This window comes from Pseudophryne corroboree, chromosome 6 (genome assembly GCF_028390025.1).
Source record: "Pseudophryne corroboree isolate aPseCor3 chromosome 6, aPseCor3.hap2, whole genome shotgun sequence".
Classification (NCBI taxonomy): domain Eukaryota; kingdom Metazoa; phylum Chordata; class Amphibia; order Anura; family Myobatrachidae; genus Pseudophryne; species Pseudophryne corroboree.
In genome coordinates, this window is record NC_086449.1 from 97,737,069 (window position 1) to 97,748,701 (window position 11,633).

At 49.2% G+C, this 11,633-nt stretch overlaps 1 protein-coding gene and 1 non-coding gene across 4 annotated transcripts in view; one reads left to right on the top strand and one right to left on the bottom strand.

The window, feature by feature from the left end:
- LOC134936464 (cytokine receptor common subunit beta-like) overlaps positions 1–11,294 on the bottom strand; it is a 172,844-nt gene extending 161,550 nt beyond the window's left edge. Inside the window, exon 1 of one of the 3 annotated variants that reach the window (XM_063931501.1) lies at positions 11,208–11,294. The gene's annotated coding sequence lies outside the window, so the exon portion shown is untranslated. Of the gene's footprint in view, positions 1–8,151; positions 8,209–8,365; positions 8,386–11,207 lie in introns of those variants that run through there. The other 2 variants (XM_063931502.1, XM_063931503.1) reach the window with 2 other exon arrangements.
- TRNAM-CAU (transfer RNA methionine (anticodon CAU)) lies at positions 8,184–8,255 on the top strand. Its single transcript has one exon. It is a non-coding gene; the product is annotated as a tRNA-Met (tRNA).
- Positions 11,295–11,633: the final 339 nt, after the last annotated feature.

Below are 11,633 nucleotides of genomic sequence, written 5' to 3' on the forward strand. Positions count from 1 at the left end.
CCACTACTATGGGCTCTATATAAGGGGCACAACCAGTACAGTGGACATTGCATAAGGAGCACTACTCCTGTGGTCATTGTAAAAGGGACACTACTGCTGTGGGCATTGTGTATTACTGGGTGCTACTACTGTGGGCATTATTACTATTGCCACGCCCCTTTCATTATTACCACGCCCCTTTCATTTTGAGACCACACCCCTTTTGGGGGGTGCGTGCCTAAGGCGCGCGCAATACTTTTATTGCATGGGTGCCATGGGAAGTGGGGGGTGAATTCAGGGCAAGGTTTCTCGGCGCCCTAGGCATAATTTCTGCCTCCCCCCCCTCCACCCCCCTCCTCCCCCTGAGGCTTTGTTAATAGTATGTTGAACCTCCTGAAGCAGCAAAATAGCAGAAAAAGAAAACCTTAAGACAAATATTATATTAAATGCACACAAGTTAAAAATGCATCAAGCCACAAATCCATATATAGTATAATACCACAGTCTGTTGTTTTATACAGTATTATAGAAAGCTACCTGGGTTGAAACTAGAACTTTATGGTCCCCTGTAGCAGAATCTTGAAAGGGCGACAAGGAGGGGATAGGGACACGCAGGATGATAGGGAGACGCCGGGCTGCAGGGAGGGGATAGTGAGACGCAGGACGGCAGGGAGGGGATAGGGAGACGCCGGGCTGCAGGGAGGGGATAGGGAGACGCCGGGCTGCAGGGAGGGGATAGGGAGACGCAGAATGATAGGGAGACGCCAGGCTGCAGGGAGGGGATAGGGAGATGCCAGGCTGCAGGGAGGGGGTAGGGAGACGCGGGACAGCAGGGAGGGGATAGGGAGACGCGGGATGGCAGGGAGGGTATAGGGAGACGCCGGGCTGCAGGGAAGGGATAGGGAGACGCCGGGCTGCAGGTAGGGGATAGGGAGACGCCGGGCTGCAGGGAGGGGATAAGGAGACGCGGGGTGGCAGGGAGGGTATAGGGAGACGCCGGGCTGCAGGGAAGGGATAGGGAGACGCCGGGCTGCAGGGAGGGGATAAGGAGACGCGAAGCTGCAGGGGCAGGGAGGGGATAGGGAAATGAGGAGCGACAGGGAGGGGATAGGGAGATGCGGGACGGCAGGGAGGGGATAGGGAGACGCGGGTGGAAGGGAGGGGATAGGGAGACGCGGGGCGGCAGGGAAAGGGTACGGAGACGTGGGGTGGCAGAGAGGCGGGTAGGGAGGCGCCGGGCGGCAGGGAGGGGATAGGGAGACGCTGGGCGGCAGGGAGGGGATAGGGAGATGCGGGACGGCAGGGAGGGGATAGGGAGATGCGGGCGGAAGGGAGGGGATAGGGAGATGTTGGCGGAAGGGAGGGGATAGGGAGACACGGGCGGCAGGGAAGGGGTACGGAGACGCGGGGCAGCAGGGAGGGGATAGGGAGACACCGGGTGGCAGAGAGGGGATAGGGAGACACTGGGGGGTGTAACTGTGTGTGCCCGCAGGAGCAGAGTTCTAACCTGGCGCCACAGCAGTGCATTCTCGCCTTTCGGATGCAGTAGACATCACCATCCACAGCGTCACCCTTCTGCCCTCATCTTGGGGCTTCCGGCAGCAGTAATAATGATAATGTTAGGGGGAGGGATCGTCGTCTGAGTCTGACTCTCCTCCGCATAATGCCGACAGCCCTGCCCCTACTCCATGTCTCTAGCAGAATTAGACGGAGCTGTGGGTATGAGAGAGCAAGTCAGGAGACGGGCGCCACACAGGGTGAGTCATCAACTTGTAAACAAGCGCACGGCATGTTAGCGCTGACGTCTAGGCTGTCTGTGTGGCGCCCGTCTCCTGACTTGCTCTCTCGTACCCGGGCCGCAGCTCCTTCTATTTCTGTTAGAGACATGGAGCAGGAAAACCAATACACTGCCGTTGGTGGCAGACTAGATACTCACGGCGGCCGCCACCGGGCTTACATAGAAAAATATAATTTTTTTAGTAAAATAGATCTAAGTGGAGCATGCAGCCCTCCAGTGGCCAGCGCCCATAGGCAGCTGCCTAAAGCTGCATAATGGTGGCGCCGGCCCTGGGTGAGTTTCACCACCTCTCTAGGACCACTTTAAGCACTGCTTCTGGCCACAAGGACATTGGTTTTTATTGAAGGAAATATTTAACACAACTATCGTAGAGTGTGCACACTGCACTTTTTAAAAAAAGGTAGAAGCACAAAGGGGCGTACAAACTCCTTATGGTGGATTATAAAAATGATATGTATATGATGGGAACCTACACTTGTGATCAATGCCCCTGATGGGACACGCGTTGATGTCACACTTTGACAGTGAATAAACTGACACGAGTGATAAAGGATAAAGGTTGCAAATACAAATGTGCTGGTAATAATACAGGAGGACTTTGTTTCCCCCTATTTTTCAAAAAGGTGTATTTACATTGCTGCATTGAGAATGCTGATACATAAATTGTAACATCAGTCATCAGCAATACTCCCTGCATAGAATGTATAAATACTGATGGGACAGTGATGAATGTTACATATTGATACTGACTTGTGTTTACATTGGCCCTCATTCCGAGTTGATCGGTCGCAAGGCGAATTTAGCAGAGTTACACACGCTAAGCCGCCGCCTACTGGGAGTGAATCTTAGCTTCTTAAAATTGCGACCGATGTATTCGCAATATTGCGATTACTAACTACTTAGCAGTTTCAGAGTAGCTCCAGACTTACTCTGCCTGTGCGATCAGTTCAGTGCTTGTCGTTCCTGGTTGACGTCACAAACACACCCAGCGTTCGCCCAGGCACTCCCACCGTTTCTCCGGCCACTCCTGCGTTTTTTCCGGAAACGGTAGCGTTTTCAGCCACACGCCCCTGAAACGCCGTGTTTCCGCCCAGTAACACCCATTTCCTGTCAATCACATTACGATCGCCGGAGCGAAGAAAAAGCCGTGAGTAAAAATACTTTCTTCATAGTAAAGTTACTTGGCGCAGTCGCAGTGCGAACATTGCGCATGCGTACTAAGCGGATTTTCACTGCGATGCGATGAAAAATACCGAGCGAACAACTCGGAATGAGGGCCATTGTTGCAGTGTGAATGTAGTGGTATGACAAAACTCTTGTAGGAAGAACAAGTACACTCTATTATTGTAAGAGAAAAACTTCATGTTGAATGACTGCTGTGGTCATAAAAAGGCAAGATATTTTCCCTGCCAGGATTGAAAGCCAATTACTGTGCTAATCATTTAGATACATTTTGATCCTAAGAGACTAATACCCCTTTTACACTGCCAGCTAGTAACACGGGTTATTGCTGCAAAGCATAAAAGGCACCAGTTGGAATAATCTGGGGCAAGGGACCCGGTATTCCAACTCCGGCAGCTTGCAGTGTTGAACACGGGTTCAACTCGGCAAGCTGTGCTGTGTAAACGGGAAGACAGGCCGCATCGGCCCAACTCCCGTTCACAGTGTATGTAAGGGCAGCGCTTGGAGATCACGGGCATAATTCAGATTTGATCATAGATGTGCTAAATTTAGCACATCTACAATCATTTTCTCAAACATGCGGGGGGACACCTAACACAGGGCTAGTCCACCCTGCATGTCTGGCATTGCGCCCCCGTTCTGGTGCAAAAGTATTGTATGGTGGCTTTTGCACCTCGGCGAGTAACTCCCTGCCTGCGCCGCTCCTGCACTCTGGCAGGGAGCTACCCACCGCGTCCCGGGTCGCACACTGCCGCCGCGGCCTGTACCCCAACAGTCCGGAAATTACTGCGTTGTCCGGACCGCACTCTACCAACGGCGTTCTAACGCCATTGGCACACCCCCTCCTGCCCCGCGATGCCTCTGCCTGTCAATCAGGCAGAGTCGATCTCAGCCCTGAGATGCTTTTAGCATCTTACTGTGCTCCCGGGCTGCGCGAGCACACTCCATAAAAAAATTCAGACTTTAATTGATCGCTGCCGCTGCAGCGATGCAGCCTGAATTACCCCTCCATGTGATCTCCAAGTGTCGCTCTGCCGCATCACCGTAGACATCACCAAAATGCCGGGTTGCATTCAGTATGGGGAAAGGGGCCTAAGGCGGGTCATGCCCGGGAAGCTCCCATGTCAGGGTCCTGGGTGCAAAGTCCTTGGTTAAGTTGGTGTAAAAGCAGTATAACATAAATGTGATGGTTAGACGGTGTACTCTCTCTAGGATCGATGTCATATGATGTATGAATAAATTATTCTGTTGTGTAACTAAAGGATAATCCCTCTTTAAACAACATAGAAATTTTCACCACAGAGACAGTTTTTGTCTGTTAAGTATATAGTTTATTTCAGTGGTTTCCAAACTTTTTTGAATCACGGCGCCCTAGAATATCAGAATTTTTTTCACGGCACCCTTAGGCCAAAAATTTCTTATTGAGAAGTTTAGAAAGAAATATTACATTAAGTGGATCGCGTTTATATGTCATCCTTAGGGTCAGTTGTGTGGTGAGGGACAAGATTTGCTTCTGTTTGGCCACATATTTTATGACTGGCAGCCACCAGCACTGGTTTTGCCTATTATATTGACCATGAATAATTTGAATTGGTCCTGGACCACCAACCCAGGGCACCCCTGCAAGTGTCCCGAGGCACCCCAGGGAGCCACGGCACACAGTTTGGGAACCTCTGGTTTATTTGATAAGTAACAAAGGGATGACAATTACAGATTTGCTATTTGAGTCAGATATAACCCTTCTTTTTTAAGAGGAAAAGATAAAAAGTTATGTTTTAACACAAATAATCACAATAAATGAAATAAACACATATAATAAAAGAGTGCTAAAAAAAAAGGAATCTCCTTTGGGGCAAATGCCCAAGACCGGATACTAGAAAAAAAATGTAAAGCAGCAATGTCACAATAGTCAGATCATCAATAGTCCGATATATCGGCCATCAATGTTTATGACAATGTTTAATTTTGTTTTGTTTTTTTACAAAAATCGTGTTGGATATGTTTTGAATAGATTTTTTTAACTTAAGTCAATCATTAAAAAAATATACAATTTCTGAGCGTTTTTTCTAAAAAATGTTAGTTAAGTGGTTAAAAAAAAAAACGTAAACACAACAAACAGTTAAAAAAAAAATGAAACAAAGTATTCTGAAAAGTGGATTGCTGCAACCAGATCAGATTATTTAAGCCATATAGAAACACAAGACAGAATGAAAATTAAAATGTAATAGTGAGTTGTCCTTAACGGGTTGGGAATGCAGCATTCCAACCACGAGATCCCGGCAGCGGAATGCCGGCGGGGGCGAGCGCAACAAGCTCCTTGCGGGCCCGCTGCGCAACAAGCCCCTTGCGGGCCTGCTGCGCTCGCCACAGGTTCTATACCCACTCTATGGGTGCTGTTTACACCCACGAGTGGGAACAGTCCCTGCTAGTCGGCATGCCGACTGTTGGGATTTAAAGGGGTGCGGGATTTAGCCGTCGGTAATCTGACCGGTGGTCTCCTGACCAGGGCCGGCTCCAGGCCTACTAGCACCCTGAGCGAGAAAATTTAAGAGCGCCCCCAACCCCTTGCGCGCGCCGCAGGCGTGTGCGCTCCTGGAAAAGTGGGTGTGGCCTCCTGGAAAAGTGGGCATGGCCTCATAACTTCATATAATCAAACTATAAATAAATATATTTTCACCCCCCCTCTACGCACACAATTAGCAGCCTTACACATAACAGCCACAGTAGTGTTCCTTACACACAATGTCTCCAGTATAGTGTCAGATACACATAATGTGCAGTGCCAGATAGACATGATATGCCCCCCAGCAGTGACAGCTACACATGACATGCCCCGCAGCAGTGCCAGCTACACATGACATGCCCCGCAGCAGTGCCAGCTACACATGACATGCCCCGCAGCAGTGCCAGCTACACATGACATGCCCCCCAGCAGTGCCAGCTACACATGATATTGTTTACTTTTTAGGGCAGGGTGCTGATCACAGGGAGGGCACATTTTTAGGTTAGGAGGGCAAAATGATGTACATACTGTAAATGCTTGGTGCTCCCCTACCTACATAACAAGTAAAAATGTAGGGGCATTGCTTCGTGGAGAAGTGGCGTGGCCACATAATAGTGGCAATTCGCATTACACCACACAGTAGTGCAGCTAATACACATTGCACCAGGTAGAACCTCCTTTACACACTGTGCAAGGTAGAGCACAATCACACTTTGCACCAGGCAGAGCACGTTAGACACTTTGCACCAGGCAGAGCACGTAAGACACTTTGCGCCAGGTAGAGCACTGAGACACATTGCACCAGGTAGAGCACTGAGACGCATTGCCTAGTCACAGATGTCTAGCAGGAACACTACATGATATGCTCCCCAGCCGTACCAGCTACACATGACATGCCCCCCAGCAGTGCCAGATACACATGACATGCCCCCAGCAGTGCCAGATACACATGACATGCCCCCCAGCAGTGCCAGATACACATGACATGCCCCCCAGCAGTGCCAGATACATAAATGGCCACAGTGCCAGATATGTCCCCACAGTTCCAGATACATAAATGCCCCTACAGTGCCAGATACATAAATGCCCCCACAGTGCAGATATGCCCCCACAGTGCCAGATACATAAATGCCCCCACAGTGCCAGATACATAAATGCCCCCACAGTGCCAGATACATAAATGCCCCCACAGTGCAGATATGCCCCCACAGTGCCAGATACATAAATGCCCCCACAGTGCAGATATGCCTCCACAGTGCCATATACATAAATGCCCCCACAGTGCAGATATGCCCCCACAATGCCAGATACATAAATGCCCCCACAGTGCAGATATGCTCCCACAGTGCCAGATACATAAATGCCCCCACAGTGCAGATATGCCCCCACAATGCCAGATACATAAATGCCCCCACAGTGCAGATATGCCTCCACAGTGCAAGATACATAAATGCCCCCACAGTGCAGATATGCCCCTACAGTGCCAGATACATAAATGCCCCCACAGTGCAGATATGCCCCCACAGTGCCAGATACATAAATGCCCCCACAGTGCAGATATGCCCCCACAATGCCAGATACATAAATGCCCCCACAGTGCAGATATGCCCCCACAGTGCCAGATACATAAATGCCCTCATAGTGCAGATATGCCCCCACAGTTCCAGATACATAAATACCCCCACAGTGCAGATATGACCCCACAATGCCCTGCCCAATACATAAATGCCCCACACAGTGCCCGATCCATAAATTCCCCCACGATACCTGCGGTGCTGGGAGGGGGAGTGCTGCTGAGGGCGCAGGCGGACACTTCCAAAACTCTTGTGTGCACGCTATGCGTGCTGCGCGGCGCCGGCGTCTGACATCAGATGCCAGCGCCGCACAGCCACGCACACAAGAGTTTAGGCCGGGTAGCACTGCAGGCTGGCTCCAGGCACGAATATGGCGGCACCAGCGTGCGGCGCCCAGTAACGGTGGCGCCCCGCGCGGCCGCTCTAGTTGAACATGCCTGGAGCCGGCCCTGCTCCTGACCACCGGTCACATAACTACATTCCCTTTTAGCAGCTTTAAGCATTTTGAATGTAGATGATAATCTTGTGTTTAATTACAGGAGCTTGTATAACAACCATGACTTTCAAAAAGAATAATACTTAAATAATGTTTTATCTGTTACACAGCGCTGTGCAGTAAAGACCACAGCAGCTGGGTTCAGTACGATCTGCCGGCGACCAGAATACCGGCGCCGGCCGCCGGCTTACAGACAGTGTGGCGAGCGCAAATGAGCCTCTTGCGGGCTCGCTGCGCTCGCCACGCTACGCGCCACACTATTTTATTCTCCCTCCAGGGGGGTCGTGGACCCCCACGAGGGAGAATAGGTGTCGGTATGCCGGCTGTCGGGCTCCCGGCGCCGGTATGCTGGTCGCCGGGAGCCCGACCACCGGCATACTGAAGACCACCCCAGCAGCTGTGTGATAGATCAATGCTCACTACCAGAAGAGGAAACAAAACCTATGCACAGTCTTTCTCTAGAACTGAAACAACACAACCCTGTACTTCCCGCTATCTCCAGGATATGTATAATTAGGCTTATGATGCAACGTACTGCAGAGAAGAATAACAATGTGGTGATTACATCCAGTCATCTGAATACACATAGCAACTTGTAGACATTAATCATCTCACGTACTTGAATTACTTGAAAGCCCATCTAGTGCATGTAGCAGAGTGGCGCAGCGGAAGCGTGCTGGGCCCATAACCCAGAGGTCGATGGATCGAAACCATCCTCTGCTAGTTTTTTATCTTTTTTGCATGCAACTGTATATTTATGGAACATTTAAAAACATCCATTAATAGTAGGATTGCAAAGTTATCCCACCTGCTACATACAATATTACACTCACTACTGTGATGTGGTTAGCTCCAAGTAATCTGTGGTCACATGACACTCTCACTGTTCCTGTGCAAACAGCAGCTGGCTGCATTTAACCCACTAATGCCTAAATATCACATTCCTGCTGTGCCTCTGGCAAGCCATGAATGCATTAATGTACTGCAAGTGAATCTATGGATGTTTGGACAGTTTTCACAGCCAAAACTTGGTCAGTGCCAAAATTGCATCAAAGGATTTTGTTGCATTTTTTGCGATGTACCAGTTTAGCTGGTACACAAAGAGCATTTTATATAGTTTATGGTTACAGATAAGGGGTTGAGATAGATACAGGTGTGGAATCTATATAGAGTGCGCACTATGAGCAGCTTGATAAAGTGACAGACACACAGAGGCAACTCTCTAAAATACCTCCACCCCAAACAGGTTTGGAATAATTGCAGAAGAATATGGTGTCAATACATACAACCAAGCACATCAATATGGTCCTGGACCCACTGTCATGTGTGGTCCTATCCTTGAGGATCTAAAATGTAATATTTGCCAACAAGGGGAAAAAAGAAATAAAGTGCATATAGTGAAGCACAGTTGTTACCAGTAAATGCCAGAATAAAGTGCATGGAGTACAGCACAATTAAAAACAAATTTAATAATGATCCCTAAAAACATATATAGCAGTAAGAAATAGTGTAGCAGCACAGAAAGATCCACGCAGGGAGTCCAATAAAGTGCAATCACCAGAAGCAGGTGAAAAAAGAGCACATAGGTCTATGAGTAACCGCAGCAACTCCTGCACCACATCCACTGGTTCTCCACACTGGATCTCCTGGTTTAATCAGTATTTGGATTCACCAACGCGTTTCTACCCTTTACATCGAGTCTTTTTCAAGGCATGCAGCAGTCTAATGTCCGTTTCCTCTGATCCCTCTATTTAAATGCATTTCCTACCAATCGCGGGGCGGCGGTCGCAGCTGGCTCCTATACAACCATTTACTACATGTCCCATGAGCCTTTCTGCGCCCCGCCGTCATTTCCGCTTCCGCCCGTCTCGTCTGTAACCATAGAACCCGGCCGGCCGCGTCCGTTTCCATGGGAACCCGCCTCCTCCGATATCAGCAGCGGGTAATCTGTAATGCTTGCCAGGCGTGGGGATTTCCATAAGTCCACCATTAAGTGCATAGTATATGTAAGTGAGGGAATATGTAAGTAGTAAAACTTAATCAATTACACATAATAACGGTTTAACTATACACATCCCTAAAGTGACTGCTATTGCGGTGCAACATGCAAAGAATAAAGTGCAAATGCTGTGCATAAAATGGAAAGACAATAAATCACAAAAAACATTTTACCTCGAAATCGAGGTTAAGCCCGCCCGACTGCAGCGTGCCCAATTCGTAAATAAACCTAATTTCTGCTTTTGCTAATTGTGTTTGGTGGTCCCTTTGCCTCCAGTTACCTTTAACCCACTGTACCCCTAAGAATCTCCTAATATCAGCAGGATTTTTATTGTGTACGGTGCGGAAATGGTCCGACAGAGCATGTGTCGCCAGCCGCCCCGCGATTTCTTGCTGCTATATATGTTTTTAGGGATCATTATTAAATATGTTTTTAATTGTGCTGTACTCCATGCACTTTACTCTGGCATTTACTGGTAACAACTGTGCTTCACTATATGCACTTTATTTCTTTTTTCCCCTTACAGATAAGGGGTCTGGTTCCGAGTCACAAAGATCTGTTCATGGATGGAAATTAGATTTTGCATATAGAGGTGTGGTTGTTCTTGCTGCCACCGTTGCTGTCTTTTGCATCATGCATTTGTTATTATATGCTAATATGGGCAGAAGCTAACCTGAGCATAGGGACGCCCACCGATATCACATCATTTCCGTCCAACAGTGTATAATTGCTGATACATCGGTACCTTTGCTGCAAATCGGGGCATGTTGCAGAATCTGAGTGCCTCTGCTCTCCAGGAGCAAGTGAGATCGCAACTGCTACTTTATGCAGGCCCACAAAATGGCGTGTGAACAGAAATGACACGCTTGCGTTTTCCTGACCACTCCCGGTTCCCAGCCCCAAACACTGTCTTCCTGTCACTCACTTTGAGCGCACTGTGGCTCAGATGTACGCGCAGTAAGAAAATGCACCTGAATAAGCCTCATAGCGCATGTGCAGATGGGAAAGTATGCGTTTATGTGTTTGTTTATCCTATTCTGATTTTGGTGCAAGGTTCCCGGCTCTCTGGAGCGGGCAGCCAGGTCAGCATATCGGGGATGGGGGGGGGGAGAGGGTGCAGTGTAAGGCGACGCGATGTATCAAAGCAGGCGGGGAAAGGCCTGGGAGGGGATACAGGGCGCGGTTTCTGCAATTGCGTCATTGTGACCAGCCCCCCCCCCCACACTATACAGTGCCAAGATTACCCACACTGCGGGCACGGCTACTATGACACGATTCACTCGGTAAGTTGACAGTTAACTAGCTGCTGCGGCCAGCTCCGGGATACTTGCCCACTTTTCTGCTGTTTTTAGGAGCCTCCAGTGGCGCACGCAGGGGGGGGGTTTCTGAGTACCCAGAAACCCCACTTTCCATGGACTAGATGTTTTTTCTTATGTCCACAGTCCTGCGAATCGCGATCGCTGCATTTTGCGCAAATCGCGATCGTGGCATTTTGCCGCTATTCGCGGGTCCGTGGGGAGATGGCAGAGGCACTATGAGTCTGTGATGCAACTTTCATAGAATTAATAATTAGGCCCCGCCCCCACGGCATTCTGCCGCGATTTGCGGGCCTGTGGGGAGGGGGCGAAGCCTAATTGTCACAATCCTGACTGTAGGTTTTATATTTGGTGACTTACCCCTGCCATCTGTCCTGGATCCTGTGTCTTTTCACTCACGGAGTTAAACAGCTTGTCAGTTTTCCTGAGTTCTCTGCCTGAGAGGTAATAGTTAATTAGCTCCACCTGTGGTGATCTCCTGTGTGAGGCTGAATTCAGTAATCTGAAGTTCAGGCTTCAGTGTTCTCTCGGCCTGCTAGGCCTCGCTGCACTTCACAGCCTCCTCTAGAGTAGTCACATGACAGTGACTTCACCTGACCCAGAGTTGTCCAATCCTCTGCCAGCCTGAGACTCTCTACATCACCTAATCCTGCCCACCAATCATCAGGGACCAGGAAGTATAAATCAGGAGGCTGAGTTGGAATCTGGGCCAGTTCCTCATGTCACATACAGCCTTGTGTGAGTCTTATGCTGAGCTCCCTTAAGGTAACCTTTGTACCTAAGTTC